Below are 17,476 nucleotides of genomic sequence, written 5' to 3' on the forward strand. Positions count from 1 at the left end.
TGTGTTCACCTCTTCTAGAGTTGGTTAGAATCCTGGCAGCTGAGTTCTGCAGCATTTGTAGTGGTTTGGTTGTGACAGCTGGTAGGCCAATTAGCAGAGAGTTGCAGTAATCGATTTTTGAGAACAGAATTGTTTGGAGGACTGTTCTAAAGTCCTGAAAATGAAGGAGAGGTTTCAGCTTTTTCAATACGTGTAGTTTGTGAAAGCATTCTTTAGTTGTGTTTTTAACCTCTTCCTTGTTGCTTCCTTACCTTCTGCTCAAAAAACGAACACCCCAAGCCTGCTTTGTTCTGATTGATGCTTTGCACAGTGAGTTCATTCCTAAGGCTCAGTGCAAGGTAACTGCAACTTGTACGACTGACGCTTAAAACCAGGCGTCTTTGGATCATTCTCAATGAGCAATGGAAAACCCTTTATGAAGAGCTGGGGCAGCAAAGAATATTTCCTCTCTAACATCAAGCTAAAACAGTATAAAAATGTTAAACCTCAGAGGCAAATTTTAAAAGCCCTGGCAGATACGCGCACAAGTCGGGCCGGAGCGCTGAGCGGATTTTAAAAGCTGCCCTGATTATCTCCCGCTGTGCGTTCAAAAAATGTTTCCAAAAAACAAATTCTGATCCATGTAAATTGTTTTCCCGGCTGGTGTATCCAGCCAGGTTTGTGGTTTGTTGAAATTTGAGCTATGGTAGGTGTTGGCTCCAGCATAATTTATGGTTTGCATACAGAGATCATGAAGGGGAAGTCTAGTCAGTTAATAAAAGGAATGAGGATTATGTTTATCCTCTGTCACCATAAAGATCCACTTCACCATCTGCATGACCAAACTAAGAACCCACAAAAATTAATTTGGAAGGGACAAGCAATGCATAGCAGGAAAGTCCCATTCCATCATTTTATGTACGTGGTTGGTGGGGCAACATAAAATTAGCCCTCAGAATGTTGGCAAGGTAACAGTCTAAACAAAGGAGTAGGATATTGGCAGAAATTGTAGAAAGTGTGTGTTATTTTTTGCACCATGGAAACAGAACTCCCAAAAAGAAGAATGAAGTCAAGATGTCAAATGGAAGATGGAGGGTATTGAACATTTTGTGCCAGAAGAGGATTTTAAAGCCTTCTGAATTTGCGCAAAACCAAAGTCACATGAGAAGAAGTGAAGGAGGAGCTTCTGATTTGCGTAGTGGAGGACATCACCAGGGTACAGCATCTTGTGGGTATTGCTGTCCATTCCCATTGATGAGTCAACAGCATGAGGAGCATGAGGATCAGATCGTCATAAAAGAAGGACTGACACCATAAAACCTTTGGTCTGTGTTGTCAATTCAGGTTTACCTCCACCTCAAGATTTTTGTGAAGATGCATCCTCAGGACAAACCTGCTGCAGACTAATTGGGACAATGTTACACCAGCAGTAATCAGGAACTTTAATCTCCATGGAGTAAGACAGAATTCCAACAGTGCTTCCCTTTCCCAGTGTGGAAGAGTGTTTGTACATTTGAATTTACGGTTAATCGTGTATAAACAAAAGAGGAGGTGTTTTTCAGGTTTCATGCAGTTTCTGGCCTGGAAGCTGCAGAAGAGTGAAGAGGAAGAAGCCAAATCACAAGGGATCTTTATTTAAGCTTGACTTGGTGGTCTGGAGGACCAGAACCATATCTGGGTGGGGAAGAATGTAGGAAGACCCCCCCCCCCCCCAATTTATGGTGTACTCTTTTGAGCGTGGTTCATATACCAGAGTCTCCGGGAGGGGGGTACCCCCTTATAATATGTTAATCATGTTGAAAGAAATGTTTTATTTATTTATTTATTTAGCACTTTTATATACCGATTTTCCAGTAACAGAATTACCAATCAAGTTGGTTTACATTCAAAACAATAACCATGACAAGGAGTTGTCTTACAAGAAACAGGATGATTCGAACTTGGATACAATTTTATAATTGTTATGGTAATACTTGTAAACGACCACTGGATGGCATTTTGTATATTGTGGATTGTATTAAATGTGATGATGTGAAGATCTGAGAGAATGGTAATTGCCTCCTTAAATATTTTGGCTCTGTGATTGGCTTCTGAAGGGTATAAAGTATAAAAGTGTGGGGTTTTGACAGGGTTCTGCCCTTTTCTTCCTCTGCCCTTTCAAGTTTAGGGTGGGATATAGTTCCCTCTAGAAAATGTGATCATCTGGAGTATCCAGCCACCGGGCTGGGAAGCCCTGGGACCCTCCAAGAAGAGTTGGACCCTGTATGGCTCTTCCATTCATGGGGAGAGGCCCAAGGCAATGAAAGATTTTCTCCTCATCCAGAGGAGTCTACTGGAGAGAAGCAATAGTGGCCATGGATTGATATGGAGTGGCTTTCTTCTCCCCTCTTGGAGAACTGACCAAGAGTTGAGGAGAAAAGGTTCAGAGATGAGGGTGAGTCCTCTGGAGGAGTGCTTCAAAGAATCCATGTGGTGCAGCTGTCCAGGGAACCTGAACTGAGGGAATGGATATAGAAGTATGAAGGCGGTTCAGAATCATAAGTAGGAGAGAGTAAATTAGGTTTTCAGGAATGTATTGGTTGTCATTGCATGAGAATTTTGATATGGGTATGTTATAAACTGATCCCTACCTCTAACCAGGGATGTAAGGGAAAAATGTTCAAGTTAAAGTAGCGCGGGAGTTTATATTGACCCATACAGTCAGTACTGGTTATTGTAAGGATGTGCTTGATGGAGGTAGAGGGATGTACTATCTGGGTCCCAATAAGTCTGTTAACTCTAAATGGAGCTGACTGTTGTATGACCATGAATCTCTAACTAGTTCAGTAACTAAGATGTAAAACCAAATTCTCATCCGTGTATGATCTCCCCGCTATGTTTAGACATTATAATTAAGCCGCTGTTTCTTTTGTTTCATTGCCTTTTCTAGTTCTCTTCAGTTACACTGTCCTATACCTCTGACTAGCCTAGCCTCCAAGTTAACTACCCTTGTTATATGTAACTTCCGCTTCTAGTGAATTGTTCTTGTTTAAGTTATACCCTTTGTTACATGTAAACCGATCTGATATGAAATTTTTTCATGAAGGTCGGTATAGAAAAGTGTTAAATAAATAAATAAATAAAGTGTTTTCCTGGCTGCTGTATCCAGAGAATAAGTTTGTGGTTTGTTGAAAGTTGAGCTTGAGGTTGGCTCCAGTATAATTTATTATGAGTACAGAGATCATGAAGGGGCGAGGGGACTCGTTTCTTTCCAATCACTTCATAGAAGGAATGAGGAGTACGTTTATCCTCTGTCATCATAAAGGTCCACGTTACCGTCTGCACGACAAGCTGAAAACCCACATTCATAAATTTAGAAGGGACAACCACTGCATAACAGGGAGGTCCCATTCCAACATTTTATGTAACCTGTTGGGGGTTTGTTTGTTTGTTTATTTATTTAGCACTTTTATATACCGATATTCAAGTAACATGAGACTGTCGCCATTGTGTGAAAATCTCTCTCATGCATATTCATTATGAATATCCTGAAAACCAGGACTGTTTGTGGCTCTTGAGGATTGGAGTTGATCACCCTTGTCCATGACCCTCTTGCACTTCACCTTGAACTCCCACCAGTTCACTCAGACCTCCCACCCAAAATCTGCAGCCAAAAAAGACAAGTCCGACTTCAATTGCACAAGTCAATTAGCAAATGTAAAAGTGTTTGGAAAAGTTCAGTAATATGTGTGTGTACACTTCCTACAAATTACAACTTGTCCCAGTACTTCTGAACCTCTTCCCAGAATGCCCTATTTCAGGGGTGCTCAAATCAGTCCTATGGGCCCCACCAGCCAGTCGGGTTTTCAGGATATCCCTAATGAACATGCAAGGGATTTATTTGCATGCATGGTAGGAGGGGCCCCTAGCACCAATTTGCGTACCCCTGTCCTATTTATCTCAGTTAACAATTATGCCCAATACTGCAAGTAGACACGAGGCTTATAAAACTGCATATAAGCATGAACATGCTACTTATGTGTATATCTGCTGCTCTTATGTGCGCACCCCCTGCTTAATTCATTGGAAATTCCCGCCACAAATTGCACTCTTTAATCTATCATAACGTCCTCTGAATCTTGTAATTGTAACCCACCTTAGGATGGAAGATGCCATATACATGCAAAATCTTATTATGATACTGACTTCCTTTTTTATCCCAAAGTGCCCTGGAATACTTTCCCCTTGAAATAACTGTGACATTTGTATTCCCTCTCCACTGCATTCTGGGAATCTGTGCAGATTATTTTTGTCTCATCGCATTGTCATCAGAGACTCGTAATCCTGTCTTTTCACCATGAATTTTGAGTTGCATCCTCAATCTGCAATGCATTCTGGGTCTTGTAGTCCTAACTGATACCATGGCATTTGTTTTCTAATACACTTCCCCGTACCGGATGAGATGACAATTTTATACCATAAGACACCTCCCACATCAGTGTGGCCGACCCTTCGGTCTGCCACTAGATAGCCCTAGGTCCCTTACTATCAGGACTAGTCACAGCAGTGGGATTTTCCATTTTTCAGTCATAAGATAACATAAGAACCTGCCATACTGGGTCAGACCAAGGGTCCATCAAGCCCAGCATCCTGTTTCCAACAGTGGCCAATCCAGGCCACAAGAACCTGGCAATTACCCAAACATTAAGCTGGCTGTGATTGGCTATCCCAAGGGCATAAGGTGGCGCTCGAGGTAGAGAGAGGGTGGTCATTTTGAGTTGGCTCTTGACGAGCTCAGAGCTGGTTTTCCTTTCACCCTGCTGAGTTTGGGCCCACCTTGCTGTTTTTCTTGGGTTTAGAGGAGATTTCTCGTCAGCGCACTCCCCGTCTGAGAGGGTCTGCTTCCTTTTTGAAGAGAGAGAGATCTTTGTAGCGTTTGGTCAGCTTTTGGGTTCGTTTTTTCTTGTTCTGGGGAACACCCTGTGCTTTGGAGAGGGGCACCCCCCTCACCCCAGTCCTGAGAGCAGGGGCTGGAGATCTGTGAGCGACTCCTCTGCTCCCTAGAGGAAGTGAAAGCCAGTGACGGCACCACCCAGCGTGAGGCATTTTGAGCTTAGAGACATTTGGATTTTTCCCCTTTTTGTCAGTGTGGAGGTTTTTTCCCCACCCCTCTACACAACTTGGAGGAAGGAGATAAAGAGCTTTTGTCAGGACTGGAACATCAGGCTTCTCTCCCAGAGAAGTCACACAGAGAGGAAGGAGAGAACGGGATTTGTAACATCAAGATCTGGAGACTCCCAACCGCATCTCCACCCCAAAGGGATCAGGACCCAGGCTGTGGGCATCAGACAGAACTTTGGACTCAGGTAGGATCTTTTCGTGGCGTGGGGGGGGGTCCCCCTTAGGATTCCCCATCTGACTGGGCTGTTTGCACAGATGAGGAGATAGTGGCAAGCTCCCGCCCAGGAGCTAGAGAGAAGGACACAAGCGCCCCAGCAGAGAGATAATGTTAATAGTTCAGATGCAAAGTTTCATTTGTGGGACAGTGACTGACTTTTTGGAAATAATCAGTAAACGTAAGCTGAACACCCAGTGTGAGTCCCAGAAGAGAACGCATCTCCAGAGAGACACAAACACATCAGGAGAGACCCTCCATCACCTGGGCCTTGAAGGATTTCCTTCCCCCCAACCAAAAGAGCTCACCCCCTGGGAGGTGCAGGAAGAAGGGGAGGGATGGCCAGAGCAGCCCCGACTCACAAATATCTTTATAACCCTAGGGGAATCAGCAAAACCCCCCCCCCCCCCCCCCGACAAAGGGTTACGGCAGGGTACACAACGGAGAATTCTTAGATGAGATGGAATGGTGCTAGGTTTCATAGATCTGGTTACCCCCTCTTTGCATAAGAAACAAACAACATATGCATAGCTTGAAAACATTGCCATGGTTTGAAAGAAAACACTATTTTAGGAAAGTAACTCCAGAAGTAAACAGTATTTTGTAATGCTGGTCAGGTATCGAGGCTTAAAGATGCAAAAAAATGATTTTGCATATGTTCTCTTTGGCCTACTTCCTTTTCACTTCTTACAGCATCTCCCATCTCTGCCCTGCCCTCAGTGCCTATGTCCTATCCTGCCTTCTACTCCAGTCCTATGGGAACTACTGTATGAGCTCCCCTCCCATTCTCCTCACTTCCCCATCTGGGTTTCCTACCTGACAGAAAGGGGGTGCAATCACACCCCCATGCATGAATCTTATCAATCCCCTTCCTCTTATCACACACAAGTCCAAGCCACACGCGAAGCAATGCAAGCCAAACTCACATACAAAAATCACATTCTGCCCAGAATTCACACCGAAGTTCCAACTCAGACCATAGACCTCAAACTCAAATCCAATTTCAGTTTCAAATTGAAATGAAGACAAATTAGATGCTGACAGCCATGGTCTCTCTCTCTGATAACATTGCCCATGTTTCCATGCATTGGCACCAACTCCCTGGATACTGGCACCCCAGTATCACATGTGCCTCCCAATTGCTCCTCTGCTCTCCGTTCAGCTGCCACAGGTCCAGGAGACTGAGGAGGTGGCCTGACAGCCATAAGGGATGCAAAGCAAACGGGCGTGCACTAATGAGAAGTGAATGGGAAGAGAATGGACAGTAGAGGGGAATGGACAGTAACTGTACCTGTTCCTGGAAGCCGCTCCTTCACAGTCTAGAGACTATTGGATCAGGAAGCTGAGAGGCACCACCCCAGGAGATTCCACACGAGCGTTAAAAGACGTTACGGACCGAATATTCTGGGTCAGGTGGATCTTCTGCCTGGGTCACGGTTTCTTAGCACTGGACGGTTTGCTTGAGAAGGTGGAAAAAGGTAGCACGGATTCAGGCAGCTCAGATGGAAACGCAGTGCGCAGTGCACATTCGGGGAGAAGCCTCCACCCTGACTGCTTCCTCTACCTGGCAGTGTATGATAGAAAGAGGTACCCTGGCTTCTGCCGCTCTCACACCCACTAGCCGGTTTCTGAATGGATGCCAGCGATGTTATCTGGAGATGAATATGTAACTCCATCCCCGGGTGCTTCTTTTTCAAATCAGCCAGGCAGAGGAGGCTTGAGAGACGGATGTAGGGATACAGCAGGGTTTCCGGAGGGATCCATGAGCGCTGTATGGCAGCCCTAAATAACAGAGAGACAGAAACACCCATACTGTGCGGAGGCCTGGAAATACGAGCAGGCACTTAGAGGCTGAGGTTTTCACATGGGTAAATGCGTGTTACCTATGTAGGGAAGACGCCTGCAGTTAAATCTGAGAGAAAATCAGGAGTCTAATTCTCATTAAAGCTGCTTCTTTTACTGACACCGAAGCAGATACTCAGGCATCCTTGCCCCGAATGTGGTTCAGCTCTTGGTTGGCAAATCCCACTTATTCACTTTCTTCAATCACTTTAAGGTGCAGCATCGGGAAGCACTGGTACGTCACGTGCCTGCAAAGATGGAGCATTACCAACCAAACAGTAACTGAGAGGCAGACGCCTGCTGTAACTGTGCTGGCAGTGCCACTTTTCGGAGGTAATTCTAGTTAGTTATTCGTCATTCCTTTAAAAATGACAGCAGCGGTGTTGCAGTTGGAGTCACTGGGGCTGTTTTTGGCCCGATTGTACATTGCCACCAGTTTTAAAGGGCCCGCACAGTAAGTCTACCAACTGCTTACAGCAGAATTCAACACCTGTGTGTTTCGGAGGGTGAATACCTAGGGAGGGATATTCAGGTCTCATAAAAGGAGATATTCAGGAGGTATTTGGCGAGGTCAAAATGCTATTCAGTACAGTTCCCAAAAAGATATTTAGAGTGTGGAAGAGGAAGAGACATCCTCACCAGCAGGATTTCCTACACCTTTCCCTGCGCTGCAGGATATTGTTTCTTCAGCCTCAAGTACCTTCTGAGCTCCAGGACCTCAGCCTATCTCAACACCATCATCACCGTACAATCATCTTCGGCGTATCCGGGCTGAGGGCCACTACCGGATCGTCACATCTGAGGTGTCACCCTGGGAATACCCTCAGCTCAAGAACTGTACTTTAACTGCATTCCCCGCTCCACGGGTTATGCTCTTTCTCTCTCCCTAATAAAGTCTATTCTACAGCTGTGTCCCAGCTACTGAGACCTTGCCTACCGGTGATGAGGCCCTCAGGGCTCCTCCCTGTGGGCAGAGACATCTCTCACCTCGGCCCAGGGTTCACATCAATACCAAAACATAACAAGTAGAATAATATTTTATCCACAGAAATCAGGGCTTTCTTTAATACCCAACCAGTTCACAGGTAGAAATACCTGCATTGTTAAATAAGCTTATCCGGTTAACTTGTGTAGCTGGATAGCAGCTGAATATTGATCCCTTTGGATACTAATGCAAGCGTGTGTCCAAGCCTTGATATTTCCTGATGTGGGGTCATTTTGGGACAGAATGACTTTAGGCCCAATATTCAAAGCACGTTTGGCACTATTTAGTCGGCTAAGCGGGACTTATGTGCCTAAGTAGCGACCGCTGAATATGCGCTTACGATTGTTGGCCACTGCTTAGCTGTATAAATCCCTTAGACAGCTAAAAGTTACACACAAAAGGAAGGCATGTACTGGACGGATTGGAGGCAGATCGAGTTAGCTGTGTAACTGATATGACTAACTATCAATATTCGGAGTTAGCTGCAAAGTTTATGTCTAAGTTTAAATGCCCCATCGAGCAGGTCCAGACTACTTATCTGGCTGAGTGTGCACATATATGCGTATATTCAGTGGCTTTGTCATGCTACTGAATATACAACGTAACTTAGCTGGATTAGTCGTATGCAACTGCGTTACTTAATCGGCCAGCGCTGAATATAGGACCCTCTGAGTATAAGGTTTCACATTTCTTTTATTCCTCAGTTGGTCTTGTCTAACCTCTTAAAATATTTAGTTTTTATCATTTCTTGTATGCATACTGCAGTCTAGTACAATTATACATTTAAGCTGTAGCGAGCTGAGCCACATCTGGTTATTTGCTTTTAATATTAATGTTTGGCCTTTCCAGGTCCCTCGTCATTGGTTTAACCTGATCAATTGTGTCTTCTCTTTGCAATATTTTGCAATAGTCTCCTTCTTAACTCTATTGTCTATATATTAAACTCATCAGTCTCCAAGCAATTCCTTTCAGTTCTAATAGGCCTACATTTTACAATCCCTCTCGTTTACATATCATACTGAGTATAGAGGTCTGCTTTCTACTCCTTTTCATGCAACAAACCTTTCCGATTCACAGTTGCATCCAAAGATCAGTGGCATTATAATTAGCAGGCCAACGCACATGACAATATATATGGAAAGATGAATACTCTGGTATTCTGTGAGCACAGGAAGTATCTCACAATCCTTCCATGAAGTGTGCTGTTACATGAAAAAAGTGCTCCTGCATCAAAACACATGCGTATTTGCTTATGAAATGTAAAAAACTCAGTTCTTAATCCTTTTTATGCTTCTCAACATAAGGAATTTTAGTTCTTCTTAATGACCCAGATTGGCCACTGTCAGAGACAGAATGCTGGACGTGATTCATCTTTGCTTTGAACTAGCACGGCACTTCTTATGTTTTTATGGAAGGAGCTGGAATCTTGTCATGTTACCCCCACAGGACAAGAAAACTGGAATTGGGAGACTATCGTAATGCTGGGTACCTTGGTTTTTCCAAGGTTTTGATCAGAATTCTTCAGCTGGTGCAAAATGGAATGGTAAGAATTCTGACTGGGGCAAAATATCGTAAATATATGTCTCCCATGTTGGTGAAATTACATTGGTTTCCTACTATAGAGAGCTGTATATTCTGAAAATGTTCCACTCTCTGAGCTTACTGAGCCTTATACTAGTGGCTAAATGCAGGATCCTCAGCCCCATTGAGGCAATCTCTGTTCCCACGTGTGCACAAGAAATCCTGGTATTTGCATTTTAATGGCAAGTGGCGCACAAATTTGAACTCAACTTATGAAACGTGACGAAAAAGAAAGTTTTGCAGAGCAAGCCTTGCAAAAATTAGAGGGAACATTGGAGGAAACTGCAGCAATTCTTCTCCATGGTGGAAAGAAGTATGGATCCCCTGCCCTTTTCAAAACCACTGAGCAGTGGCCTCAGTTACTTCCACAGGCAAGGAGGAGCAGGATCCCTGGTCCCTTTAGAAAGAGAGACTGTGACAGCAGAGGCCTCAGATCTTCCCTGGGAGCAGGGAAATTGGATCCCCAGCCACAACGGAAGCAGATGCTCTGGCTGTAGACCTTCTGGGGCCGTGAGGTATCCATCAGTGAGTAACCTAAGGGCTGCCCATAGATCTTCCTCTTCTCCCCACCCGTAGTCATTCAATGCCCTGGGGCAGGAGAGGAAGAGGATCCCTGCCCTCATGGCATCACATGGCATAACATAGTCGTATCCTTCCTGGGGGAAGAATAAGGAGGGAGCTGCTGGTTGCCTGTGGAATCAGGGATGCAACCAGAAAAAAGCAAGCCCCCAAAATTGTGCATGACTGGTAACTTCAGATAAGGCTGAGCAAACAGCTCCTAGCTGGATATTTCTGGTTGGAGTTGGAAATACTGAATTTTTAGCCGACACATACTATATGTACACATGGCGCAGTGGCCTTTGGATTGATACTGTCCTTAAAAGAGTTCCTCAATACTCAAACTTCAAACTTTCTGTTGAACAGAGATAGCTGGTAACATCAGAGGGAGTAACACTTCCCGCCTTGGGGGTGGAATCCTCCAACCCAGCTATCAGCTCAGTATAAATGAATTTTATAAGCCTTAGTTGGGGTGCGCACCTCAATGTACTGGAACAACTGCTTCAGAGAGCCTAAATGAGAACCTACTGAATGTGCTGGACCACTGGCTGTAGATTTCCACGTTTCAAGCAATTGCTGAAAGATTAGCAAGGTTTTTAAGGTCTTCTCCCCATAGACCTAATCCGCAGATAATGAGCTGCTGGTTGCTAACTCAGGATGTAGCCGCACTGTGTATTAATTAGATGCGGCTATTCTTTCAAGAGTGTGCATTATGAGTCCTTTTGTTTTAATCAGTATAATAAATGTAGTAATTGCTTATTATCTACTCCTATGAATCATCTCTGGCTTATTTGGGAAAGGTTCAGTACTTGGCTGCAAGAGACTTATGGGAACACCCCTCCAACCATGGACCATCTCTACACCTATAGAGCACAAAAAAGGGGGGTGAATTAGCATGTTTGAATCTTGGAAGCAGCAGTGCCATTCATCATCAAGGCTTCAACCGTAGCTACTGTCCATTTCCGCATCTCTCATATACATTCAAACTTCAATCTTCTTAAGAAAAATGCTATCTCAAGTGGCGATTATATCTCACTTTTACTTTCCTCATGCTTGGATGATATATTTTTCTGTGTAATTACAGCTGTGGGAGCGGTTTTCAAACTGCAGTGTTGTGGGACCTTTTTAATTGAGGACTTTGCCCCACGTTTCAAAGTGAAATTGCCTGTGCACAGGTGTAAAGTAGCCACAGACGTGCACCCAAGGGTGCTTTTTGATTGCACATGAAGGTACTTGATGAATGAAAAATAACTCATGAGAGGTGGAAGATAGCTGATTGCTAGGGTTGCTGGAGTAACTCAGCTTGCTTCCTGCCTGATTTTCCTTTTAGATCAATATATCTCTGCGACGGGCAAGTGGAAAGGTCAGTCAAGAAATGACCCTTTGGCATCAGGCTCTCTGGCTATGGGTCCTACGGAAAGATTTGCTTTCTGCACAGACCTCTAGTGATGAAGGTCTGGGACAAGGCAGAGAGTCTTTGGATCTGTCTGCCCAGTCTGGGTAAGCAGTCTTCTCTCAGCCCAGCCATGCATGTCCCTCTGCCCGTGCCATCTGAAATGTTTAGCACAGAGTGGAGCAGCAATCCTTTGATCACCAATGCTGTATAAATGGCTGCCAGTAATGACGGGATGCCGAGCACTTTGCAGGTTGTAGGCAGCATGGAGCAAAATACAGTGCATTTAGGAAGGAGGAAATTGAGCTAGCCCATGTGTTATGACAGTCGGTCACAGACGGCTGCGACTGATTCAACTCACGTCATGTGCTGCCCTGCTCTCCTCTCCAGGCCTGCTTGCAGCTGGGGCTAGCCGCCTCCGCAGCATTCCTTTGAGTTCTCAGGGCCCCTCAAGGTGCTCAAGACGCCGCCGCCACCCATGCCAACTCCGGGCCTTCCTAGGCACGCATGTGCGCCACCAGACCTCCCTTTGAAGGCCCAATGGCGGGAACCTCAGGGGCGTCCCCGCCTGAATGCATCACAAGGTTGGGATTCTTAAGCTCCGCCTTCGCCCCTTGCTAGCTGACTTGGTAACGAGTTCCTTCGCTACTGGTACGTGCTCCTGACTCCTCGGACCTGTGGTTCCTGTATCGGATCTACCTGCGAATCTGGACTCTGGCTCGGGTACCGGCTCCTTGGGGGCCTGCGTGTGCTCCAGTTGGAGACTTTGTCTCCAGGCTTCCCCCGCTCCTCAGGCTAGCCCTGCGCCTTCCAGAGGTCCTGCCTGCCAGCCTCCCTGCTCCTCGGGGTTGTCCCTCGGAACTGCCTTACTGCTTTGGAGACTCGACTCTGCGCTTCCTCATTTCTCGGGGCAATGTCTACACCAGTGACCGTGCCTATGCTTCCTTGCTCCTTGGAGCAGTGCCTACGTTCTACACCTGTGACTGTACCTGCACTCCCCCGCTCCTCAGGGCCTGCCTAGTGCTTCTCTTTCAGAGGTTCCTGCTCTGGCACATGCATCTCCAGCTCTGCCTGTATACTGTGGGTTCCCTCCGAACTGTGCTCTTACCCTGCTCCTCGGGATCCCCTACAGTACTCTCTCTACTAGCTCCTGCGAACATGTGGCTGTGACGCAGGACGCTTTATTTCTCTACTCACTACTGTATCTCTTGCTGCAGCTGACCTTGCCTTCCGACAGTGAGAACCCGTGGGGCTCCTCCCCACAGGTGGTATCAACCCTCACTTCGGGCCAAGGGTCCACAAAACCCATGAATCCTGAGTCCAGAGCTGTAGCATGCCTATGGCCCCTGAAGAGCACCACACTGCTGCCAGAGATGTTGCCCTGAGAAGGAGCAACACCATGGCCCTGCCTCCTTAGGACAAGGAGGATTGGCACTATCTGCTCTGCAGGAAGGAGCTCTAAGCCAGAGTTGGGTTGATTGACTCGACTCCAAGAAGTAGTTCTATTGGCTGCAATGGATGAAGGAGACTGTGTTGTGATACTGCTTGCGGGGGCCAACCGCAAGCAACCTCTCACCTCTCCAACTGGCAGCCGCGTTTCCGATGCCAACAGGAGGCCGCCAACATTTGAACCGCGTTCTGCGGCAGTCAGGCCCTGCTGCCGACGTCGTCACCCATCCGGCTCCTGCTCTGTGCAGGTAGCCTTGGCCGTCCGACGCATCCTCTTTGCGGCTGGAGCTGCTGCCGGGGTCCTTGTGCGGCAGAGAGGCCGTCTCTGCCGCTGCCTGCAGTTCTTCTTCATCTTCGCAGCAGGAACGCCGCCACCAGCTGTCTCTGCTCTTCCTGCTTGCCTCTAGGCACGTGGCCGCGCCTCTTCACTACATTTAAAGGGCCTGCGGCTGGATATGCCCTGGGCCCCACCTGATGACGTCTTCCAGGGCTTCATCCTGTTAACACTATAAAAGGGCTTCACTTCCAGTTCTGCCTTGCCTTGCATCGGAGTTTCATGTCCCTGGAAGTCCTGTCTTCCAGCGCTCCGTCAGGTCTTCGTTCTTCGTTGGAGCTCCATGTCCTATCTTGGTCTTTGATTCCTTGTTGCTTGTCCTGATGTTCCGTGATCCAGTCTTCATGTTCCTGATGTTCCATGATGATCCTGCTTTGATGTCTTGAGCCCCTGGTTCCTTGTCGTCACCTTTCCTGGCGTGCCATGCAATGGCACAAGCCTGCCTCTTCGTCTGCAGCACAAGCCTCCGGAGGGTCATCCTTCCCGTAGCCAAGTCTCGTCTTAGTCCTGTTCCCTGAGGCTCATCCCGGCCCTCGGATTCCCTTGTGGCTGCTCCGTCCATGCTTCTGTTTGAACCTGCTCTGCTCCAGCGTGGTCCGTGACCAGCCATGGGCGGCTGTGTAGGACGCATCTCGGTGCAGGTTTCTTCTGAATCTTCGCCATGTTCCAGCTTCAATTTCCTTGTATTCATCTGGAGTCTGCCTCACATCAAGCATGGTCCGCGACCAGCCCCGTGGGTCCACCCTGTGGTGGGCTGTGTAGGGCACGCTGCGTCGTAGCCTCCTCTAGTCCTTGATCCTGAACCTTGATCCTGAACTTCCTCGTTCCAAGTTCCTCGTCTGAGTCTCCACGTTTCAAGTTCCTCGTCTGAGTCTCCACGTTCTAAGTTCCTCATCTGAGCCTTCCATGTTCCAATGCCTTCGTCTGTCCATGGCCTCTGTCCGGCCTGCTGCTTATTGCCATTACCCAGCAGCAGGTCCGAAAGGGCTTGGATTGTTGGTCTTCCTGAAGCGTGCAGGTCCGGTGGAGGGTTCGAACCCTCAGTTTCCACCTATGCTTGGACATATCTCTCCTGCCTCGGTACCGCCTTGGAGTCTCTGGGGTCATGCCATGGTCCAAGGACACACATTCCCCTCAAATGGGACCCCTCTCCTAGCACTCCTTAACAGACTGCTGCTGCTATTTTAAGAAGGGGAGAGTTAGAGTATGTATGTGTGTATGTGTATGTGTATGAGAGAGAGAAGGGGAGCCTGTGTATATTAGAATACAGCATGTGTGTATGTCTGAGAGTGTGGGAGAATGAGAGAGTATGTTTGTGCATGCGTGTATGTGTGAGAGAATGAGAGAGCATGTGTGTGCATGTATGTGTGAGAGAGCATGTGTGTAAGAGAGCACATATGTGGGAGAATGAGAGAGAGCGTGTGTGTGTGTGTGTGTGAAAGAGAGAGCATATGTATGTAAGAGAGCAGAAAATTTGTGGGCATGTTAAATCATGATGATCTCAGGGCATCTGGAAATCAAAAGTTCCCAGGTATGGAAAGCAGGGTTTTTTTTGTTTTTTTTTTTAAATCTTTGTATGTTTTAATTATTGGGTGTTATTTAATATGTCTGTTTTGAAATATTTTATTGGTGTTCGAAAAATGTTTATATTAATTTTTAATTATTTGTTGTGATTATATTTGTTAGCTTTTTGATTTATACTCTTTATTCATGTGGTTTTACTAGTAAAGAAATATATACGTCACGATTTTATTGTTTTATGAAGAATGGTAATATTTATTTTCTTCCATTGTTGCATTGCATACAGAGCCTGGCTTCTTGCGATTTCCAGTTCAGTTTTTAGCCCCACTTTTCCTTTTATATTTTATGATCAGTTTATTCTGAATTTGATAGTGGTTTGTCTCTATTCTGCATGTGTGACCGAGGGGAGGTATTCCACTAGTGCACAGTTTCTGTGTAGAAATCTATAGCAGCTTGGCTTGTTCTGTTTTGCTAATAAGGGGTGTTTTAGTATTTTAGGACCTGTCATAATGTTTGCATTGTTACCTTTACATTGGGAGGGTTGTTGCTGTTGAGTGCTGGCAATTAGTGCTATTTTGATGTAGAAAGTGTATTGTTTCTTGTGGCTTTCAGAAGGCCATGCCCATGGTTTGTTATAGTAGGCCGCATGCCAGAGAGGTTCCAAATGTCTGTTTTGCTTTTTTTGCAGGGTTTTTCGGTTGGCACCACAGCATTACATGTGAATATATCATACATAGTAAAAGTGATATTTTATCTCAGAAGATTGTACTTTGAACAGCCTTTTTCATGTAAATCTGTTATTATAAATGTTTAATTTTTTTAATTGTGACAAGCTGGGATGGGATGCAAGGCTGCACCGGTCTTGGGCATTTCTGGTCAAACATTTGACAGAGTCTCCTAACTTGTAGTGTCATGTTTTGTTGAATTGGGGGAGGGCGCAGCTTTTCACTTGGCCAGAGGTGCCAAATTGCCTGGCTACGGCTCGGCCTGAGTCTATCCCCTTTCAACCTTAAAACCTACAAAAACGCACAGGCGCTCCGGTTAGACTCCAGAGAACGGGATTAATAACATCTGATATGTGCTGGAGGCTTTGTGGAGGGATGGGTTCTTTCTATCATGTGTGGTGGTCTTACCCACCGATAACTATATACTGGAAGGAGATAATATCTTGGACATATAATTATAGAGGGGTTCTTTGACCCTATGGTCCTGTAATAATTTTGTTGGGTTTGCATACTCCAGGTATTTTTCCACTCAGGAAATGTAGTGCTTCTTTGATAATGCACCTGCTTGGGTCTGCTCGTGGCTTTACATTGGATAACACAAACCTCCTTTTCTTGACCGGCCACAATTACCATGGACGTTATTTTCCATGGATTTTTTTTTTAATATTAGAAACATACATCAGGATGTAATGAAAGTGTGGAAACCATTTCTTAACTGACTAGAGAAAGATGGTATGGTGGCGTCATAAAATTCCTTAATCCTCTGGTGTTTGGGGAAAGTATCTGTCACCAAGTCATTGTAAAAATGGATGATGACTTTTTTCCTAACTTGGGTTGGGCGAATGTCACACTAAGTAATACTGTGATGTAATTCTGTGAGGGTTTCTGATTTCCTATCATATGCCGTGATGCTTTATAGGGGGAGATGCCCTTCCAGTTCTTTTAATTGTCATTTTACAAATATTCATAATGGATGAGGGGTTTTTATCTGAAATAAATAAATAAAGATGTACACGCTCCATCCCCTCTCTGTGCCCGCTGTTATAGGCGTGTGCTATTTCCAAAGATTTCTGGAAAACTTTGGCGTACATAGTCTTAATCACGAGGTGCCAGAAAGAGCTAAGAGGAAGGAGGTGCAGAATGCAGGCGAGACGCTTTGCACCCTGAAGTGGACTTGTTGAAGGCAGAAGTTCTGTCTTGCTTCTCCCTTCAGTCTTCCTGCAATGGTGCCTTCGTTAATATTTCCTATTTTTGGAGCACGATGGGGTGGCGGTTTCCTTTTTTGGTGCTGCGGCGAAGAGGTCACAAAGTAAACCCGCAGCATCTTGGAAGCGCATATGCTTGATCCACACCATGGGTCGAGTCTTAGATGGAAACACATCTATAGCAGATCGCAATGGCAAAATATTATTGTTTTTATGTTACCGGAAGAAAGCCACAGGGGAGAACAGCGAACGAAGCTAATAGTGACCTTACTGACTCCTGACTACTGCAATATTTGTTACTTTTCTGCTAAAAGAGGCAAGATGGTGTGTCTGCTGTTTTTATGGATGATGATTACAGTGAAATTACAGGGAGAAGCATTTTCTATAATTTGCAACATTATTCTGAAGGCTGTAGGATGGAAGACCCTGAGTTAATAGGTTTGGAGTACAGCTTAAGTACAGTTATGGGAAAATAATGTGCATTTTTTATGCAAATGCCTTCATCCTCATTGAACGAGAGAGCTGAGCAG

Source organism: Rhinatrema bivittatum, chromosome 13 (assembly GCF_901001135.1).
Source record: "Rhinatrema bivittatum chromosome 13, aRhiBiv1.1, whole genome shotgun sequence".
Classification (NCBI taxonomy): domain Eukaryota; kingdom Metazoa; phylum Chordata; class Amphibia; order Gymnophiona; family Rhinatrematidae; genus Rhinatrema; species Rhinatrema bivittatum.